The 22046-nt window shown below is 35.3% G+C and overlaps 1 non-coding gene across 1 annotated transcript; it reads left to right on the top strand.

Annotated features, from left to right (window-relative positions):
• The first annotated feature begins 704 nt into the window (after positions 1-704).
• LOC122126310 lies at positions 705-807 on the top strand. The gene has a single exon (XR_006150892.1). It is a non-coding gene; the product is annotated as a U6 spliceosomal RNA (small nuclear RNA).
• The last annotated feature ends 21239 nt before the right edge of the window (positions 808-22046 follow it).

Here is a 22046-nt window from a genome sequence, read left to right on the forward strand (position 1 = left end):
TAACTCTTTATTCTGCTCCTTTACACAAAGACTTTGCAACTTCTCATTAGTAAAATTTCTATAAACTCTGAAATGTACATACTTAGTAGCATATGTCTGCTGCCATAAATCTTAAATACTTTATCAAAAAGTTTTATGACCTGGGGCTGGGTAGGTGGCTCAGTGGTAGAGTGCTTGCCTTGCATGCATGAAGCCCTGGGTTCGATTCCTCAGCACCACATAAGCAAAAAGAAAAAAGTTGGAACTGGCACGTTGGTTCAAGTGGTAGAGCAGTAGCTTTGAGCTGAAGAGCTGAGGGACAGAGCCCAGTCCCAGAGTTCAGGCCCCACTCGCAGACTCCCACCCCAAAAAAAATTTATGTCCTGCCAAACAGTCCTAGTTTTGGCATATATAAGCAAATTCCCAAAATTAAATATGTTTAAAACATTAAAACTTTAAAAAAAAAACCTTAACACTTGCCTCAGTGTTCATTATGACAGGTGCCTTATATAAAATAATTGAATTCCTCCTCTTACACATCTCTTGAACAACAAATATCTGGAATTATTTTGTTTTTGACATGTCAGTCTTTATTCTTAAATGTGTGCTTATGTAAGAAGTACATGGTTCTAAAATTTCATGGCAATTATTTTGAGCTTACTTTTTGTTGAATTGTCTAGTTTAAGAAAATAAATTATACTTTATATATAAAAAATGTTCTATGCTCAATTCAGCATCAAGCACTCTAACATTGGAACAATACAGAGAAGATTAGAATGGCCCCTGAGAAAGGATGACAGGCAAATTCCTGAACCATTCCATACTTTTACAACAACAGATGCTGGAGGGGATGTAGCCACAAGAGAACTGTACTGCATTCTTGGTGGGAGTGTAAACTTATTCAACCCTTTGGAAAGTACTATGGAGGTTCCTCAAAAGACTCCACATAGACCTCCCCTATGACCCAGGAATCCCACTTTTGTGCATTTACCCAGATGATCACAAACAAGACCACACTAAAGCTACCAGCACAACTATGTTTACTGCAGCATTATTTACCATCGCTAAGATCTGAAACCAACCCAGATGCCCCTCAGTAGATGAATGGATCAAGAAAATGTGGTATTTATACCAATGGAATTCTATGCCTCCCTCAGAAAGAATGGCATCGCCCAATTTGTTAGAAAATGGAAAGACTTGGAAAAAAATATTAAGTGATGTAAGCCAGATCCAAAGAAACATAGGCCCTATGTTTTCCTTAATTTTTAATAACTATTTTATGTCTGAGATAAGCAGAAAAGGTTAAAAGCTTTGCACATATGACCAGATTAGGCAAATCAAACCCAAGATAGGAACACACGTGTGTTTTTCTCTTGCTTGTTATTGATTCTAACGTACTTATAACAGGTGATGTGTTTTTTTTGTTTCTTTATATGTTCCTCCCCCATGCTATAACCCGTTTACACTGTATTTGAAGTTGGTGCGCCCACATCTTGTATATACGTTCCTCTAATTTGGGGAGGGAAAGGAAAAAAAAACAAGATGCTTAAATAGGGATACAGGTTGACCCATTATAACAATGAGATGCACAAGACACTATGATGAAAAATGAACTTTACAATTTAGGCAGGGGAAGTGTACTTAGGGAGGGGAGTGTGCTTGTAGAGGTGGGAGGGAAGGGATGGTAGGGGAACATAAAGGAGGAGGTAACAATGCATGTTAGGAAATGTACTCATTACCTTGCTCATGTAAATGTGACCCCTGTGTACAGAATTTTACAATAGAAAACATATAACATGTTCTGAGATGGAAGAGTTTATTTCCTTTATTTTACTCATATAATATTGTTAACAAAGAAATTAATGCAAAACACTAATATGAAGGTATTTTGAATGTGTGTGTGTGTGTGCAAGAGCGTGTGTTCTCATCCAATTGCATGTATGTTGGTGTGCTCAGAGTTTGAAATCAGTGCTTCAAAGTCTTGCTAGGCCTTTCCTCTCTAGATTGGTGAGCTACTATATGAGCTACATCTCCATTCCTGGCCTGTTTCTAATTCATTGAAATTTTTGAAAAATAATCCTATGAATTTATTTTTCCCTCATTGGTTTCCAACTGTTATCCACAGATCTCTAGCTTCAGTGTTGATATGGAGAATAGTTAGGTTTACAGATGTGACCAACCAGCGCAAGTCTTTTAGAATAATTTTAAAAGTAGAAGAAAGTTTACTTCACGGGGTCCTGTTTTATCATTTATTTTTAAAGCATTTTGGAGTGATTATATGCAAATTTTTTTCGTTTTTTTGGATTCTTAACACAATAAGTGAAAATATTTAAAAGTTTTAGTACTTTTTAAAAAGGAAACAGGAACTATGGGACTGAAGAAATTTTTCTCTTATAAGCTCAGCTCTGTGCATGATAACCCAATGTCACCAACACAATCTGTGTTGAAGACCAAATGTAACAGCAAACTATCACCATGGGCAATAATTGCTATGCTATTATTTCTTGGAAATATGAATATTGAATTGAGAGTGTAAGAGAATGGAGAGATTTTACCTACCTTTTGTGTATTGCTGAAAGACTTTTGGAAACTTTGACTCATTTCTTTGCTCAAAGTGTGTGTTTGAGCCATGCACTTACTGCCTTTAATTACAATTTTTCCAAACACTAAAATGGTAATAACATTAGCTTTATAGAAAATGTTATCTTAAGAATTAAGGGAAATAAAACTTGTGAAATACTTAACACAAACGTCTATGAATGAGTTTGAGTTTAGCCAGAAGTTTTTAAAATATGAAAACGAATGTGATAAGTATTACAGAAACCATTACATGTAGTGAGCAATCAGAAGTAATGTTATCTATTGACCATGCTCTGCTTCCAAGGAAGCCAGGTGGATAACTTCTCATGCTGTAAATCAAACTGGTTATCTTATGTCTTGTGTGTGTAAAAATATCAGGGACAGAATGATGAAGGAATGTTGTAGACTGAGGTGAAGTCCATATGAAAATGTGCAAAACTGATAAAACATAAAAGTATCTTAGTAGTAAATTGTGTTTTACATTATTTAAATTACGTCACAAAGATAAGAAAGACCTAGAAAAATGAATTCTCTTTTTGATGTCCTATCATAGGTCCTTGGATCAACTCTTTCCTCATTCTTGTAGAGGTATCATCAGATGAGATGAACTATATTATTTTTTTGTTTGCTTCCTTCCATTTATTCTTCATTTGACAACTCAACTAATTGAGACTGAAAGAAACCAAGGGAAATTAGACACACAGGCTTTGGAAAGAACAATCAATGTAAAATAAATAAAACACATACAGCCTTGTAAAAAGTCTGACTAAATTGAGTTATATAGTCTCAAGCGTCAACAGAAAATGATTAAGAAATATCATGCTATTGATAATTGAAAATGATAGGAGTTGCTTAATATTTTTCCTTTCTACTACTCTGAATTAATTATTGATTTTGTATAGAGAGATTAAAGATGAGATTAACAAGAAACTAGTTTAAAAATGGGCAAAAGTTCTGAATAGACATATTCTTCTTAAAGCCCTGAAAAATCGCCAGTAAGTTTACAAAGTTGTTTAATACAACTCCTATGCTGGCTTAATGTTTTGTGAGCAGAAGTCATTAGAGAAATGTAATTCAAAATTACTATGATACTACTTCATAACTACTATAACTTTTATCAAAAAGATCAAAGGAATCAGGTGTGGTGGCAAAAGATTTTAATTCCAAGCATTTAGGAGGTTGGATAAGTCTAAGGCCAGTCTGGGGTACTGCACATAGCAAAAACCGGCACTTTATTACCTTTAACAAAGGTAATAATGTTGGTGAGAGTGTGGAGAAAAGGAGATTTTTCTACACTCTTCTTCAAAATACAGATTAGTGTTCTCCTTGCAGAAAGTAATATGCAGTTTTCTATAGAACTCCAAAGTTAAAATATCATCTGCCCCACCAATCATGTGATTATTTCTCTCTGGGTAACTCAAATATATCTGTAGTTCATTGTTATTCACATCATTCACAACAACAGCCAATATATAAATCGAAGTTCAGTGTTCAACTACAGACTAATAAAGCAACCGTGATACATGCACAAATATCTTTCTCTGTTTCATTCTTAAAATAGCAAGATACTTATGCCATTAGCCACAACTTACAATGACCTGAAAGATGTATTCTAAATGAAGAAAAATAATGTACTCTGATCTTTGTAAACACACACACACACACACACACACACACACACACACACACACACACACACACACCAACCTCAAACATTAAGAGAGAAATTTTTTAAAAAGTAAAATAAATTGGAATTACTGTGGCATTTAGGTCACAATGTAGAAGATAGTAGATATACTGGTTGAACCGGTATAGAGTCGTAATGTACAACATGAGGATACAGGGGACAACACTGGCCTTACATAGGAATGAAGCTAAATTAGTACGAGTTGTTTTTGCGAGTAGGGGTTGCTCTTTTATTTGTTCTTCCTTCAGTAATGGATAAGATGAACGTAATTCTTTAAATATTCCTGCCTATTTGTAGAAATAATAACAAACAATATAGCAATAATGTTGCATGCTCAACATAGAACAAAATGTCAAATTAAACTACATGAGATTATCCTTGATGTAAACTAATTATTACAAATAAAAGAAACCATGGGACCTATGTTTCTTTAAGTCTGGCTTACTTCACTTAATATGATTTATTTCCAAGATCTTCCATTTCCTCAAAAATGAGATGGTAGCTTTCTTTCTGATGGAAACATAGGATTTTGTGTGTGTATGTGTGTGTGTGTGTGTGTGTGTGTGTGTGTGTGTGTGTGTGTGTGTGTGTGTGTGTGTGTGTGTCCAGTCGTGGAGCCTGAACTCTGGGCCTGGGCGCTTTCCCTCAGCTCTTCAGCTCAAGGTTAGCACTCTACCACTTGAGCCACAGCGTCACTTCCGGCTTTTTTTCTTTTTGCTTATGTGGTGCAGAGGAATCGAATCCAGGCACACAGGAATGCAAGGCAAGTGCTCTACCACTGAGCCACTTCCCCAGCCCTGGAAGCATAGTAGTGCATGTATGTATATCTCTCTGTTGTGTGTGTGTGTGTGTGTGTGTGTGTGTGTGTGTGTGTGTGTGTCATTTTCTTGATCCATTCAGGTACTGAGGGCCATCTGAGTTGATTCCATATCTTAGCTAGGGTAAATACTACTGTAATAAACATAATTGTGCTGGTAGCTTTAGTGTAGCCTTGTTTGTGGTCACGTTGTTAAATGCCCAGAAGTGAGATTACTGGGTAATAGGGGAGCATTATTGTGTACATCGAGGATAACCATAGTAGATGAGCAGATTAGCTCAAAGCTATGTACATATGACACTATAAGGTGATTCCAAGTGAAATAAACTCCAATACATGTTCTTTGTTGTTGTTCTTAATGTACTATGGGATTTGGTTTATTTTTGTTTTATTTGTGTTTTCCCCATCTATGGTTTATCGCCTGAAGTCACTGTATTGGATTTTGATGCCCTGGGTATTGTAATTATGTTGATCTGAACTTGGGAAAGGAAATAGAAAAAACAAAATGGGGAGACAAAGGACAAATGGGTAACCTAAACAACTGTGATACTCACAAAACAAAATGTTGGAAATAATCTTGGGGGGGGGGCATTGGGATGGAGGGAGAAAAATTGGAGAAGGGGTAACAAGTTATAAAAGAAATGAATTCATTTCCTTACTTATGTAACTAACCTCCCCTGTACTTTATCTTGACAATACAATTTAAATAAAAAATAAAATAAAATATATGTGAGCAGCAATACAGGAGATATGAGTGGGGGCAACAGCTGTGGAGATCAGTAATTTACTTTTACATAAGAAGTAATAACCTAGCATACAGATTTTCAGCCTCATGTCAGCCATTAAAAAGGGAAAACAAAATGCACAATCAGCAAACCAATAGAGATGAAATAGAAAACTAACAGACGTGAAGAGATGACTTCGGCCAGTAATAACAAATGACACAATTAGGAAACAAATAACAAGCCGCTGAGTTTAAAAAATATTACCCATAATTCTATTAAATGTTGTTTTCAACACAATTTGTTAGCACTGTAATTTAAATCACAATTTAATAATATATCATTTTAATAATAAGTTACTCATTTTTTATTTCTTAATATTGAATGTTTAATATGTAATATGTAATGTTTAAATAGCCAGCTATAGAAAAGAAGAAAGTGAAACTAATTTTAATAATATATTTCATGAATTGTAAAATTGAATAGCATTAGAATCTAAACAAATAACATATCATTATTGTTTCATTTCTGTGAATTAATGTAATAATTCAAATTGTATTCTACACTTAGCACTCATCTTAACATGAAATAAATTATTGCACATGACTCTTGGTATTAGGTGGAAGGGTTCAGCACTGTGGTAAAATTCACACCACACAATACACGAGGATATTACTCCTCTCATCTAGCTTAAATTGTGGAAAATTGATTTCTAAATGCATGTTAAATTCCTGTGTAGGTGACATCTATACAATTATACACAATTATTGTCACGAGGAGTATTTCAGATGACAAAAGTCATATTCATTAATTAAATATTTATTATTTTGTACCAAATAAATATTTATAGAGCGACTGAATTTCTGAGTAGATGCTGGTTTATATGTGCCAGATTATATGTATTGAGGCTTATTTTATATTCCTGACATTGTTTCTACAGTTGGAGTTAATTTTCCATAAGGGGTTAATTGTATTATATTGGATATATGAAAGTAAACTGAATGTTTATTCCATTAATACTTTGACACTTGCCTAATCCCAATATAAATAATCCATGTGTTTGAAGTAATGAAAATAACAAAAAATATAAGCCAGATAAGTCATTCTGTAGTAGAAAAGAATTTTCACCTTTGTTTTGATAGTTTGGTCCTCTTTACACTACAGAATATTCTTGGGAAAATGTGTTCCAGGCTGGTCACAACTGTAGAAATATTATGGTTTGATTTATCAAAAGAGAAGGAAGGAAGGGGAGCCTTCCTTCCAAAAGTTTGCCCCCAGGGATGTGATCTGCTTTATGGTGGTGACTTGGAAATGAACATTTTTCACAGTCAACCTTGAAAAGCCATCTTGATAGACCATTTCTGTAAGTGGATTACTACAGTTATTCTGATATTATGAAATACATTGTACTTCTATTATCCCAGCTTTTCCTTTTTTCCTAGAACCTGAAATAAGTTCATCTTTAATTAACATTTAATACATTTCTTTTTTTTACTGACAGAAAATCTGGGTGTAATTTTGATTTTTTATCTTTCCAATATAATATAAACTATGTTTTGACCAGTCACTTTCGAAAAATGAGTGATGTTCATGCACACTATTTTGGTGGCTTTAAGTAAATTGAGAGTTAATGTGGTATGGTAGTTCTTTTGCCTAATTGACTGAAGCATTAGATTATTCATGTATAAACCTGAGCATTGAACTTTTAAAATTTTATATATAAAAGAGTCCCCAAAGATTTACTTTAAACTGATAATGGAGGGGGGGTTGTCTTCATGTCTAAACTTTATATTTATTATTATAAAAGTAATGATGTTCACTGGAGAAATATAAAAGATGCGAACATATTCCAAAAGAGAAAAGATTTATTTATTAAAAAATAGAAAAGAGTAAAATAGTCACATTTCTTGCTTGAGACTGCATAAATTTCATATTAATATAGCTCAAGATGAGACTCAGAGATAAATTCATATTTATATTACTGAGAGTTAAATCACAATATAAGCTACATAGGTATTTTAAGAAATTGGTGATTCAAAGCCCTACATACCTAATGGATGAAGAATAGAATTGAAAATAGCAGAGGAAAACAAATCAACATGCAGGTATTATGATATTATAATAAAGAAATGAAAGAAATGAAGCTTTTGCCTGCTGAAGGAGAAAGTTTAGCCTGTAATTTCAATGTAAGGCATCAATTGTAATGAGTTTAAAGTCTTTTCCTACAAGATATCCAAGAGTACTATATTCAGCCTCTGAAGAGTAAAGAAGTAATTATTTTCATTAGCTTTGCTTAATATTAATTTAATTGTAGCAAATAGGTTAAAATGTCTGCTCCGTTTCATTTGATGTAATAACATACATTTCATATTATTACTGTCTCTTCATACAAGCCTGAAATCACTATTTTATAGTAACACAAGCAGAAAAAAGAAAATAACCTTGTACAACCATCACATACCCTAAATTAGGTGAAAAACTCCACAATAAAAACTGAACCTGAGGAAGTGGAAAAACAATGGCAGAATAAAAACAGAAAATTACCCTAGCTCTATCTAATGAAACAGAGATTTAGAATCCTATACAAAGTCTACTTCTAGTGGATCAAACCAAGCCAGCTATAATTATATATAGATATGCAATTCAAAAGAAGTTTTTTATACTGTCTTCACAAGAAAACAGCTATTTATGAAAATTACCCAGCCATTCATGTGACTACTGTGACTGTGCTAGGCAACATGTTCAAAAGCAGAGATGCAGTGTGGAAATAAAAGGGCCACATGGGAAAAAAGCAGGAACAGTGACAGCCACATCCAAACACATACATAATTCACCTTACCACTGGACAGTTCAAACTGTCATTGGAACCACATTTATTTTTTTTTTTGTGTCCCGTCGAGGGGCATGAACTCTGGGCCTGGGTGCTGTCGCTCAGCTCTTCAGCTCAAGGCTAGCGCTCTACCACTTCCGGCTTTTTTCTTTTTGTTTATGTGGTGCTGAGGAATCAAACCCAGGGCCTCAGGCATGCAAGGCAAGCGCTCTACCACTGAACCACCTTCCCAGCAAGAACCACAAGTATTTATTAACATGACAACATCTCACCACAACTGCTGTCTACAAAAACCTAATTCCAGAAAAACAAAGGAAAATAGAAGACCAAACCAAAACCTGGCAAATCAACAAGAACATAGATAGTAACCTTTTAAGATCATAGATCTCCCAAATGAAAGCCAAGACATCCTTCAAGTGGACAGAACCAATCAGAAATTTAAAAAATGGATGTCAAGATAATATAATTCACACACTAAATAAGCAGGCCTTACAACAGGCAATCAAGGACCTAGAAGATACTTTCCAAATTATATTTCAAATACTGCTAAAAAATGTGATTAACGAAAAGATACAAAACATCTACAAGGAAATTTGTGAACAAGATGAGACCAACCAAAGATTAGCAAAATAATTCATGGAGTCTACAAACAGAAAGATAAATAATTTCTGAGAAGTCAAAGGAGTATAAGGGAAAAAAAAACGATGCCTAGTTAAAAGATATGAAAAAAGACACAGCTAAAAAAAATCCCCTAACACTCTTACCCAAAGAAAAGATGTAAAGAAAGTCCACACAAAACATAAAACAAAGTTTTAATAAAGAGAGAAGCCCTAAAATATGAGCAATGAGAAAACAGGGAAATCAAAAAGAAAGTAGAAAGTCTCCACAGCGAATAGATGACATAGAAGATAATCTCAGGTCTCAAAGACAGAATAGGTCTAATAGGAAAGAGGAGATAATCATTTAGAACCAAACCAAGAAATAAGAAACGATCTTGCTGGAAGTTCAAGACAGTTAGAAGATCAAACTTGGGGAAACAGGTATCAAGAAGGAGAAGAGCAGGAAACAAAGTGGATGGGAAACATATTACAGAATTCTAGCAGAGAAAATGTCAAACATCCAAAGAGATAAGCTCATTCAGAGAAGAGAAGCCTTTAGAACACCAAACGGAGTATACCAGAACAGAACAACCCACCACCACATTATAATCCATTAGAGGATCATTAAAGCTCTCATCAGAAAAGACTGATTATATAAAAAAGATACATAGTCAGAATAATTACAGATTTCTTAGCTGATATGGTCAAAAGGAGAGCCTGGGATGATAAATGGCAAACATTAAAGGTAAACAAATACCAAGCGTAAATAGGGTCCCAAGCCAAACACTCCTTTACATTTAAAGGATATATAAAAATATTTTTGACAAAGAGAACTTGGAACAATGAATCTCCAACATGAAAGTAGAAGAATATTGAACAGGAACTGAGGGAAGAGAATCAGAATATGTCTACAGTGTAGAATACTGGATGTGTGTTGCAGATACAAAATCATCTTCTATAGGTTCATTTAGTGAAACTTGTCATCCTCTATTGAAAGCAAAATTTCCATATACAGATTTCCAGTTACTTTGCTTACCTATCACTTCTGATCACAAATCCTCTTATGAAATTTTATAGTATCTTTGAAAAAAATAAAATGATTTGCATATACTTATCATCTTAAGCAAATACAGTCTGTTTTTACATCTTTCATTCTGTGACAAACCCTTATTTTTTTGTTTCCCGGATTGCTGAAAAATGTATTCTTGGAAATAGGATATTGACAGTAAATCTGAGTGTAATTTTCATTTTTTAGCTTTCAAATATAATATAAACTTTGTTTTGACTAGTCATTTTCTAATTCATGAACAATAATATTTTGGTGCCTTTAAGACTTATTGTGGTATTGTAGTTGTTGTGTCTAATTGACTGAACCATTAGAGTATTCATGTATAAACCTGAGCATTGAACTTTTTAATTTTTATATCTAAAAGAGTCTCAAAGGCTTTACTTTAAAGAAATAATGGAGGGGGCTTGTCTCCATGTTCAAAACTTTAAATGTATTTCTATAAAAGTACTGGAAATACATCATGTTCACTGGAGCAATATAAAAGGTGAGAACAAACAGAAAAAAAAGAAAAAAGAAAAAATCAACACTAAAAGGTGAGAACATATTGCTGAAGAGAAAAGATTTATTGATTAGATTAAATAACAGAAAAGAGTAAAATAGTCAGTTTCCTTGCTTGAGACTGCATACATTTCACATGAATGTAGGTAAAGATGAGACTCAGACATAAATTCATATTTATTTTACTGAGATTCAAAAAATAATATAAGCAATATAGGTATTTTAAAGAACTGGTCATTCAAAGACCTGGATTCCTAATGGATGAAGAATGGAATTGACAATAGCAGACGAAAACAAATCAACATTCAGGTATTATGATATTGTAATACTATTATGAAAGAAATGAAAAGAAAGAAAGTTTAGCCTGTAATTTCAATGTAAGGCATCAGTTGTAATGAGTCCAATTTCTTTTCCTACAAGATATCCAAGAGTACTATACTCATCCTCTGAAGAGTAAAGAAGTAATCATTTTTATTAGCTTTGCTTAATATTAATGCATTTATAGCAAATAGGTTAAAATGTCTGCTCCCTTTCATTCGATGTAATAACTTACAATTCATATTATTACTGTCTCTTCATACAAGGCTGAAATCACTATTTCAAAGTAACACAAACAGAAAAAAAGAAAATAACCTGGTACAACCATCGCATACCCAAAATTAGGTGAAAAACTCCACAATAAAAAATGAACCTGAGGAAGTGGAAAAATAATGGCAGAGAAACAACAGAAAATTACCCTAGCTCTATCTAATGAAACAGAGATTTAGAGTCCTAGCAGGTACTCCACTTCTAGAAGGTCAAAGCAAGTCAGCTATAATTATATATAGATCCACAATACATAAAAAGATTTTATATTATCATCACAAAAAAACACAAATCTATGAAAAGTTACCCAGCTAGTCAGGTGACTGCTGTGACTGTGGTGGGGGAACATGTTCAAAAGCAGAGCTGCAGGTGGAAATAAAAGGGCCACATGAGAAAAAAATCAGGGACAGAGACAGCCACATCCAAACACAGACACACTTCACCTTACCACTGGACAGCTCAAACTGTCATTGGAACCACAAGTATTAACATGACAACATCTCACCACAACTGATCTCTCCTCCTACACTTAATGGGCTAGACAAAAACTTAATTCCAGAAAATCATAAGAGAAGTCTATACCAACACCTGGCAAATCAACCAAGAACATAGAGAGTCAAATATTAAGATCATAGATGCTCTAAATGAAAGCCACGACATCCTTCAAATGTACAGAACCAATCAGAAAAATACAAAAAAAAGTGATGTCAAGGTAGTGTAATTCACACAGTAAATAAGCAGGCATTACAACAGGCAATCAAGGACATAGAAGGTAGTTTTCAAAATACATTACAAATAGTGCTGAAAAATGTGATTACCGAAAAGATACAAAACCTCTACAAGGAAATTTGTGAACAAGATGAGACCAACCAAATATTAGCAAAATAATTCAGGGAGACTACAAAGAGAAAGATAAGTAAATTCTGAGAAGGCAAGGGAGTCCTAGGAAAAAAATAGATGTCTAGTTAAAACATATGAGAGAAGACACAGTTAAAAGACCAACTCCCAACCCCCCTATTCAAAGAAAAGATGTAAAGAAAGTCCACACAAGCCCAAAAACAAAACCTTAATAAAGATAAAAGCCATATAAAGTGACCGTTTTGAAGACAGATAAATAAAAATCTATGAAGAAACTCTCCACAGAGAATAGGTTACATAGAAGATAATCTCAAGCATCAAAGACTGAATAGGTCTAAAAGGAAAGAAGAGATAATCATTTAGAACCAATCAAAGAAATAAGAAACGATGTTGCAGGAACTTCAAGATTCAGTTAGAAGATAAAACATGGGGGAGCAAAAATCAATGGCTTTTCTGTATGCCAACAATGAGAAAAGTGTGGCTGAAGTTAGGAAAGCAACTCCATTTGTAATAGCCCCACAAAAAATAAAATACCTAGGAATTAACTTAACTAAAGAAGTGAAGGACCTCTATGATGAAAACTTTAAAATCTTGAAAAAGGAAATCAACACAGAACTTAAAAAATGGCAAAACCTCCCATGCTCCTGGATTGGAAAGATTAACATCGTGAAAATGGCAATACTTCCCAAGGCTATCTACAAATTCAACGCAATACCTATCAAAATTCCACCCTCATTCTTCAAGGAAATAGAAGAGGCAATCCAAAAATTCATATGGAACAATAAAAGACCCCGAATAGCAAAAACGCTCCTCAACGGAAAGAACACGGCTGGAGGAATATCAATACCAAATTTCAAACTCTACTATAAAGCCATAGTAATCAAAACAGCTTGGTATTGGCATAAGAACAGACCACAGGACCAATGGAATAGAATTGAAAACCCAGAAATGAACCTACAGACCTATAGCCATCTAATCTTCGATAAGGGAGCTAAAACAATAGAATGGAAGACAGACAGCCTCTTCAGTAAATGGTGCTGGCAAAACTGGTTAACTACATGTAGAAAACTAAAGCTAGATCCTTATATATCACCCTGCACCAGAATCAACTCCAAATGGATCAAAGACCTTGAACTCAAAGCAGACACTCTGAAAACATTACAGGATGGAATAGGAGAAACCCTGGGTCTCCTTGGCTCAGGCCGAAATTTTCTGAATAGAGACCCGGAAACACAACAAATCAAAGAAAGGCTGGACAAATGGGATTGTATAAGGTTGCAGAGCTTCTGCAGGGCAAATGACATAGCTAGCAAGATCAATAGAAAGCCCACGGACTGGGAGAAGATCTTTACTAGCCATACAACGGACAAGGGTCTCATATCTAAAATATACTTGGAACTCAAAAAATTAAACCACCCAACAACAAATCCTCAAAGAAACATCTGCCCAATAAGTAAGTGCGCGAAAGACTTAAAGAGAAGCTTCTCTGAAGAAGAAAGAAGGATGGCCAATAGACACATGAAGAAATGTTCAACATCCCTAGCCATAAAAGAAATGCAAATCAAAACAACATTGAGATATCACCTCACTCCAGTTAGAACGGCAAAAATCAAGAACTCTAACAACAACAGATGCTGGAGGGGATGTGGACAGAAAGGAACCTTACTTCATTGTTGGTGGGAATGTAAACTTGTTCAACCACTTTGGAAAGCAGTATGGAGGTCCCTCAAAAGACTCCACATAGAGCTCCCCAATGACCCAGCAATCCCACTTTTGGGCATTTACCCAAATGATCACAAACAAGGCCACACTAAAGCTACCAGCACAACTATGTTTATTGCAGCATTATTTACCATAGCTAAGACATGGAACCAACCCAGATGCCCCTCAGTAGATGAATGGATCAAGAAGATGTGGTATATATACACAATGGAATTCTATGCCTCCATCAGAAAGAATGACATTTCCCAATTTGTTAGGAAATGGAAAGGCTTGGAAAAAATTATATTAAGTGAAGTAAGCCAGGCCCAAAGAAACGTAGGTCCCATGGTTTCCCTTATTTGCAATATCTAGTATAGGTATGAGTCAAGCGGAAAAAGTCAGATAATGTGATGTTAGGAAAACGAAACCTCAAATATGTATTTTAATGTTTTTGTTTCTTTCATGCATGTGTTTCTAACGCATTTATAAGATTATTTCTTTGTTGCTTTGTATGTCCCTCCCCCACAGTGTAACCCCCGCTTTCACTATATTTGATGTCAGTATAACATGTGGAGGAGATGGGGACAAACAAGTCGTTTAAGGATTCAGGTGGACCTGTTGCAACAATGAGAAGTACAAAATGTCATGTCAAAACCAGCTTTACAATGTCGGTGGGGGGGGTGGGGGGGTATGATTGGGTGGGAGGGAGGGGGGAGGCTGGGAAGGGAGGTGAAGGGTAAACAAAGGAGGAGGCTGCAATGCTTGGTAAGAAATGTATGCATTATCCTGCCCATGTAATTGTAACCCCTCTGTACAGTATGTTCTCAAATAAAATAAAATAAAATTTAAAAAAAAAAAAAAAAAACATGGGGGAGATAGGTATCAAGGAGAAGAGCAGGAAACAAAATGGATAGGAAACATATTACAGAATTCTAGCAGAGGATACCCTAAACAGGCTGAGGTAGAATTACTAACATAAGATAAAATAGAATTCAAATTAAAATTAGTTAGAAGAGACATTACATACTGATAATGGCAGCTCTACATTAGTAGGATACGTAGAGTCTAAATATCAAAACCCTGAATCCTGGAGCATACCACTTCATCAACCAAATATTACTTAACCTAAAAACACATCTCAACAAATCATTGTCATCCAAGGAAAAACTCAACCAAGAAACTGCAGACCTCAATAACTACATTGACCACCTAGTCCTAACAGACATGTATAGAATATACATTCAGCGTCAGAATATACATTCTTCACAGCAGCTCATGGAAGATTTTCCAAAATAGAACACATCCTATGTCACACGGATATTCTGTCCAAAGAAAAATTAATTGAATTCCCATATCTTGTCAGATCATAAGAGAACAAACTTAGAATTAAATGGCTAAAGCAAATAAAAAATTGTCAAACCCATGAAGACTGAACAACATGTTGCTGAATGAACAATGGGACACTGAAGGTATTAGAAAAGAAATCTGAGGGGCTGAGAAGGTGGCTTAGTGTTAGAGTGCTTGCCTTGCATGCATGAGGCCCTGAGTTCGATTCCTCAGCACCACCTAAGCACAAAGAAAAAAACCGGGAGTGGCACTGTGGCTCAAGTGGTAGAGTGCCAGCCTTGAGCTGAAGAGCTGAGGGACAGCACCCAGGCTCAGAGGTCAGGCCCCACAACCGGACTCCCCGCCCCCCCCAAAAAAAGAAATCTGAAAGTTTCTGGAATTTAACAAAAATGAACACACAAATTACCAGCTCCTCTGGTATTTGCAGTATTTCAAGGAAAATACAGAGCTCTGAGGATGTCCATCAAGCCACTGGGGAAATCTCAATTGAATATTTTAATTATGCACCTCAAGCTCCTTGAAAACAGGAACAAACTCAGACACAAAGCAGTACACAGAAACAAATAAAAAAAAATCAGAAATAACTAAATAAAGACAAAATAAAACATGGAAAGAATCAAAAAATCAGGGTTGGTTTTTTAAATAAATTAACAGACTTGAGAGACCCTTACCAAATCTGACTAAGAAGAGAACTTATATAGGTATATAGATAAAAAGCCAGCAGATTGTGAGATCTTTACTTTCTCTACAACACACAATGGCCTCATATCTCAAATATATTTAGAGCCCCAAAAGTTAACCCCCCAAAAAAACAAATTCTCAAAGAACCAACAACCCTCTTAATAAGTGGGCTAAAGATTTAAAGAGAGACTTCTCTGAAGAAGAAATATGCATGGCCAATAGACACATGAAGAAATATGCAACATCTAGCCATAAAAGAAATGCAAAACAAAGCAACATTGAGAATTTACTTCACCCCAGTTAGAATGACCATTATGAAGAAAACTAATAATAACATACTGGGCTTGTGGGGATGTGGCCAAAAAGGAACATTATTACACTACTGATGGAAATGTAAATTTGTTCAAATATTCTGTAAAGAAATATAGAGGTTCCTCAATAGAGCTCCCCATGACCCAGCAATGATGGATCAAGAAAATGTCGTATATATTCACAACAAAACACTATTCATCAGAATGAATGACATTGCCCCATTTGTAAGGAAATGGAACTACTTGGAAAACATAATAAGTCAAGCAAGCCAGACCCAAAGAATCATAGGCTACAGGTTTTCACTCATTTGGAAAAACTAGAATATGTCTAGGCTATTTACAATAGCTCAATAGCAATATGAATATCACCATATAAAAATGATGCTTATCGAAAGGAGCTCCAAAAAATGGATAAAAGATGATTGTATAGTTCACTCTTTTTACTTATTTCTATTTAGTTTTCACCCTTTGGTTTACTCTCTGTAGTAACTGTTTTTGTTTTCTCAACCCTTTGTCTTATACATGTTAATCTGATTTGGGGAAGGGAAGGGAAATCACAGAAATGGTGGGACAAAGATCAACCAAAGCACCAGTGATATACAGTAGACATTATGTTAGAAATGAACTTCACTACTTTGGGGGAGGGGGATGTCAGGGTTGGGGGAAGCAGGAAAAACTGAGGGAGGGATAGCACTTTTAAAAATATACTCATTACTTATGTAAATGTAACCCATCTCTCTATATATCACCTTCATAATATAAAATCCCACCAAAAACAATAAGAGAACTCACCCAAAGAGAGAAAATTAGAGGTAAAAATAAGACAACACAAAAGATATAAGCAAAATTGAGAACGTTATAAGAGAGTACTTTGAAAACCTTATGCCAATCGCCTGGAGAATCCTGGAGAAATTGATGTTTTCCTATACACAATCTGAACCAAGTAGTTACACCTAAGAAGTAATGAAAATGAAATGCAATAAACCACTATCCATTCCAGAAAAATCTAGGACTGAATTAATTTACCATGAAATTAAGGCCTGAAAAGAACTTACAATACTCAAACCTATCTCTTCAATGGAATAGAACTGAAAATGGAATTATCAAACACATTCTTTAAAGCTAGAATTAGACTCTTCCCCAAATCACATAGGGACTCACCAAAGAAAGAGAACTATTAACCCAACTCTTTGGTAAGCATTGATGCTTTTTAATAAAATTCTCACCTAACAATTTCAGCAATTAACAAAAAAAAATCATATGGTACGATCAAATAGGATTCATCCTAGGATAAAATTGGATTCAATATACTTGTCAATAAACATAATACAAAGCATCAGCAGAAGCAAGACAAGAAATACATAATCGTCTATATGGATGTAGAAATAGCTTTTAAGAACCTCCAATAGCCCTTTATGATTAAAAGGTCTGAGAAACTAGGAATACATGGAACATTCCTCAGTATGTATGTGACAGAGATAATTAGCATTTACCAAATGGTGGAAGCATGAAGACATTAAAATCAGGAATGAGACAAGGATGTCCACTCTCTCTACTACTCTTTAAAATGCTTGTGGACTTTCTAGCAAGAACAATAGGCAAGAGAAAAACATAAAGGAGATCCAAATAGGGGAAGTAAAACTATCCCTTTTCTCATATGTAATGATCCTGTATTTAATGGACCCTATAGCTTCCTCCCTCAAGTTAGTAAAGGTGATGCTAACTTTCAGTAATGTAGCAGGGTATAAAAACCACAAGAATCAGTATTATTTCTGTGTTACCAACAATGGGAAGATCCAGGCTGAAATCCAAAAAAACAACCTCATATGTATTAGTCTCAAAATCAAATCAAATCTAAACAAAACAACAGCAATAACAACAAAACAAGGAATTAATTAATTTACCTAAAAATATGAAGGGCCTCTACTGTGAAAATTTTAAAAATATAAAAAGGTAAATTGAAGGAGATTCAAGGAAATGGAAAGTCTTTCAATGCTCCAGGTTGGAAGAGTTAACATGGAGAAAAATGCAATATTGTCCCCAAATAATTGCCAATGCCATACACATGAAAATCCCAACAATATATTTCAATGCATTAGAGAAAGTAACCAAAATTTAATATGGAATTACAAAATTACACATAAAACAGAAGGCTTACAAATAAACTCATGGGCCTATAGTCATCATACACACACACACACACACACACACACACACACACACACACACTGGAATTCCACTCCCCCATGAGAAAGGATGACTTTTCACCAGTATTAAAGAAACTGAAAGGCTTGAAAAAATTATACTAAAAGAAAAGAGAAAGGAATGCAGACTCAGAACAATATAGGTTTCATGGATTCATTCATTTATGATAGCTAGAAGGTGCCCACAATTCTACAAGTAAACAAGACAGATTCTACCTCATCCCAGTTAGAATGGCCATTATCAAGAAAACAAACAATAGCAAATGCTGGCATGGATGTAGCCAATTGGGAACTCTATTACACTGTTGGTGGAAATTAAACTTGTTCAACCACTCTGGAATGCAGTATGGAATTTCCCGAAAAGACTAAATGTAGATCTCCCTTAAGATGCAGTAATTCCCTCAACGGCAGTAATCCAAAAAATAACAACAAGCTCACATGAAAGCTACCAGCATACCCATGTTCAGGGCCCAGGCCCAGAGTTCAAGGACTGGAAAAAAAGTTACTACTAATGGTATTTGTTTCCTCAAATATGAATCTTTTGACAAAAGATACCAAATCATTTTATTTTCAGTATCTAGGTTAGGACTTAAAGGTAGTGGGTGATAAAATGGCTTATTTGTTGAATGTTAGGATAAAATGTAGGCAGTCCAAGAAAGGGAGGATTTTTGTAGTTGTGGTCGAGTGGCTTGAAACCTGGGCTTGGGCACTGTCCCTCAGCTATTCAACTCAAGTTGAGTGCTCTACCTCTCGAGCAACAGTGCTACTTCTGGTTTTCTGGTGGTTAAAAGAGATAAGAGTCTCAGGGATGTTCCTGCCCAGGCTGGCTTTGAACCACCATCCTCAGATCTCAACTTCCTCAGCAGCTAGGATTACAGCTGTGAGCCACTGGCACCAGACTAAAAATGGGAGATTTTTAGAAAAGAAAATCCACCTCTTCATCTGTGTCTAAATCTCAGATATCCCTATTACAACACTTTCAACTCAATTCATCAGACTTTTGTAAATTTCTTCTTTTCCTTCATGTGGGAATACTGCAGTCAATATCAACTCAGCTGTGGGACTGGATCAATTGAATGGTAATTGCTAGCACCTAAATCAAGAACTGTTACAGCAAAACAAACGAATCCCTCAGTTGGAATAATTGTTTTCCCTTTTTCTTACAAATTTGTGCTTGATTAATTCATATTGTGATATTGGAACTCCTAACAGAGTGGTGACATTTTCTGTCTCTTCAACCATCTCCCACATGTGGTCAAATATTTAAGAATTCAAAGATTTCTATTGATAATTGATTAAGATGACCTCTAAGAAAATACGCATTTCTGGAATTTGGTCTTCTGTCTTGTTTTTGTTTTTTAATTTATATTTTTTATTGTGAAAATACTGTACAGAGGAGTTACAATTACATGGGAAAGATAATGAGTATATTTCTTATCAAGCATTGTAGCCTCCTCCTTTGTTTCCCCTTCCAATCCCTTCCCAGCCTCACCCCCCCCCCAATACCCCCCCCCAAAGTTGTAAAGTTCGTTTTTGACATGACAATTTGTACATCTCATTGTTGCAACGGATCCACCTGTATCCTTATTGAAACGACTTGTTTTTCCCCTTCCCCTCCACAAATTATACCGACATCCAATACAGTGAAAGCAGGGGTTATACTGTGGGGGAGAGACATACAAAGCAACAAAGAAATAATCTTATAAATGTGTTAGAACCAAAGGCATGACAGAAAAAAAATTTGAATACATATCTTAGGGTTCATTTTCCTAACATAACCTTATCTGACCTTTTCTGCTTGACTCAGACATATACTAGATACTGCAAATAAGGGAAACCATGGGACCTATGTTTCTTTGGGCTTGGCTTAATTCCCTTAATATAATTTTTCCAAGCCTTTCCATTTCCTAACAAATGGGGCAATGTCATTCTTTCTGATAGAGGCACAGAATTACATTGTGTATATATACCACATTTTCTTGATCCATTCATCTACTGAGGGGAATCTAGGTTGGTTCCAGATCTTAGCTATGGTAAATAATGCTGCAATAAACATAGTTGTGTTGGTCGCTTTAGTGTGGTCTTGTTTGTAAACATTTGGGTAAATGCCCCAAAGTGGGATTAATGGGCCATAGGGGAGCTCTATGTGGAGTCTTTTGAGGAACCTCCATACTACTTTTCAAAGTGGTTGAACAAGTTTACACTCCCACCCACAATGAAGTAATGTTCCCTTCTGTACACATCCCCTCCAGGATCTGTTGTTATTAGAATTCTTGATTTTTGCCATTCTAACTGGGGTGAGGTGGTATCTTAATGTTGTTTTGATTTGCATTTCTTTTAGGGCTAGGGAGGCTGAGCATTTCTTCGTGTGTCTATTGGCCATCCTTCTTTCTTCTTCAGAGAAGTTTCTCTTTAAGTCTTTAGCCCACTTATTTATTGGGCAGTTGTTTCTTTGAAGATTTGTTGTTTGGGGAATTAATATTTTTAGTTCCAAGTATATTTTAGATATGAGACCCTTGTCCGTTGTATGGCTAGTGAAGATCTTCTCCCAATCCGTGGGCTTTCTATTGAACTTGCTAGCTATGTCCTTTGCCATGCAGAATCTCTGCAACTTCATGTAATCCCATTTGTCCAACCTTTCTTTGATTTGTTTTGTTTCCGGGTCTCTATTATGAAAATTTTGGCCTGTGCCTAGGAGACCTAGGGTTTCTCCTATTCCATCCTGTAATGTTTTCAGAGTGTCTTCTTTGACTCTGAGGTCTTTGATCCATTTGGAGTTGATTTCTGTCTTGTTTTTACATGCATAAGCTTTCTATGATTTATTTGTTCTACAAGGAATTCTACTTTCCAATCTTTGTGTGACCAATTTTAGTTCTCTCTGATCAGTCTTTCTGACTCTCTCTCTCTCTGGAGTCTCATTTCAGTCTGCCTCATCAAAAATATGTTAGTTATCAGCTAAATGGCTCTCACCTTCTTTTTTTTGCCTGCCTTCATGTAGGCTGTTATAGCAGCCCTCACTGGCTGTGCTAACTGGAGGTTTTTTTGTTTGGTTGATTTGTGTGTGTGTGTGTGTGTGTGTGTGTGTGTGTGTGTGTGTGTGTGAGTGTGTGTGTTGTTTTAAAGGTCTAGGATTACTATTCAATGTAGTAGCTTCTCTGGGCCCCAGTCATCCCTTGGCCTAACTAAATTCCTATTTTAATTCTCTCAAAATGAAGCAATCTGGCCTCCTTGCAAAGACATCAATAATCCTCTGTAATAATCCACTTACAGAAATGGTCTATCAGATGGTTTTTCAAGGCTTACTGTAAAAAAATGTTCATTTCCAAGTCACTACCATAAAGCAGATCACATCCCTGAGCGCAGACTTTTGGAAGGAAGTTTGCCCTTCCTTCTTTCTCTTATGATAGATCAAACCATAATATTCTACAGTTGTGGCCAGCCTGGAGCATATTTTCACAAGCATATTCTGTAGTGTAAAAGAGGACCAACTATCAAAACAAAGGTGAAAATACTTGTCTACTTCAGACTGATTTATCTTGCTTATATTTGTTGTTATTCTCATTACTTCAAACACATGG

This window comes from Dipodomys spectabilis, unplaced genomic scaffold (assembly GCF_019054845.1).
Source record: "Dipodomys spectabilis isolate Male_0828 unplaced genomic scaffold, ASM1905484v1 ptg000274l, whole genome shotgun sequence".
In the NCBI taxonomy this organism is placed as follows: domain Eukaryota; kingdom Metazoa; phylum Chordata; class Mammalia; order Rodentia; family Heteromyidae; genus Dipodomys; species Dipodomys spectabilis.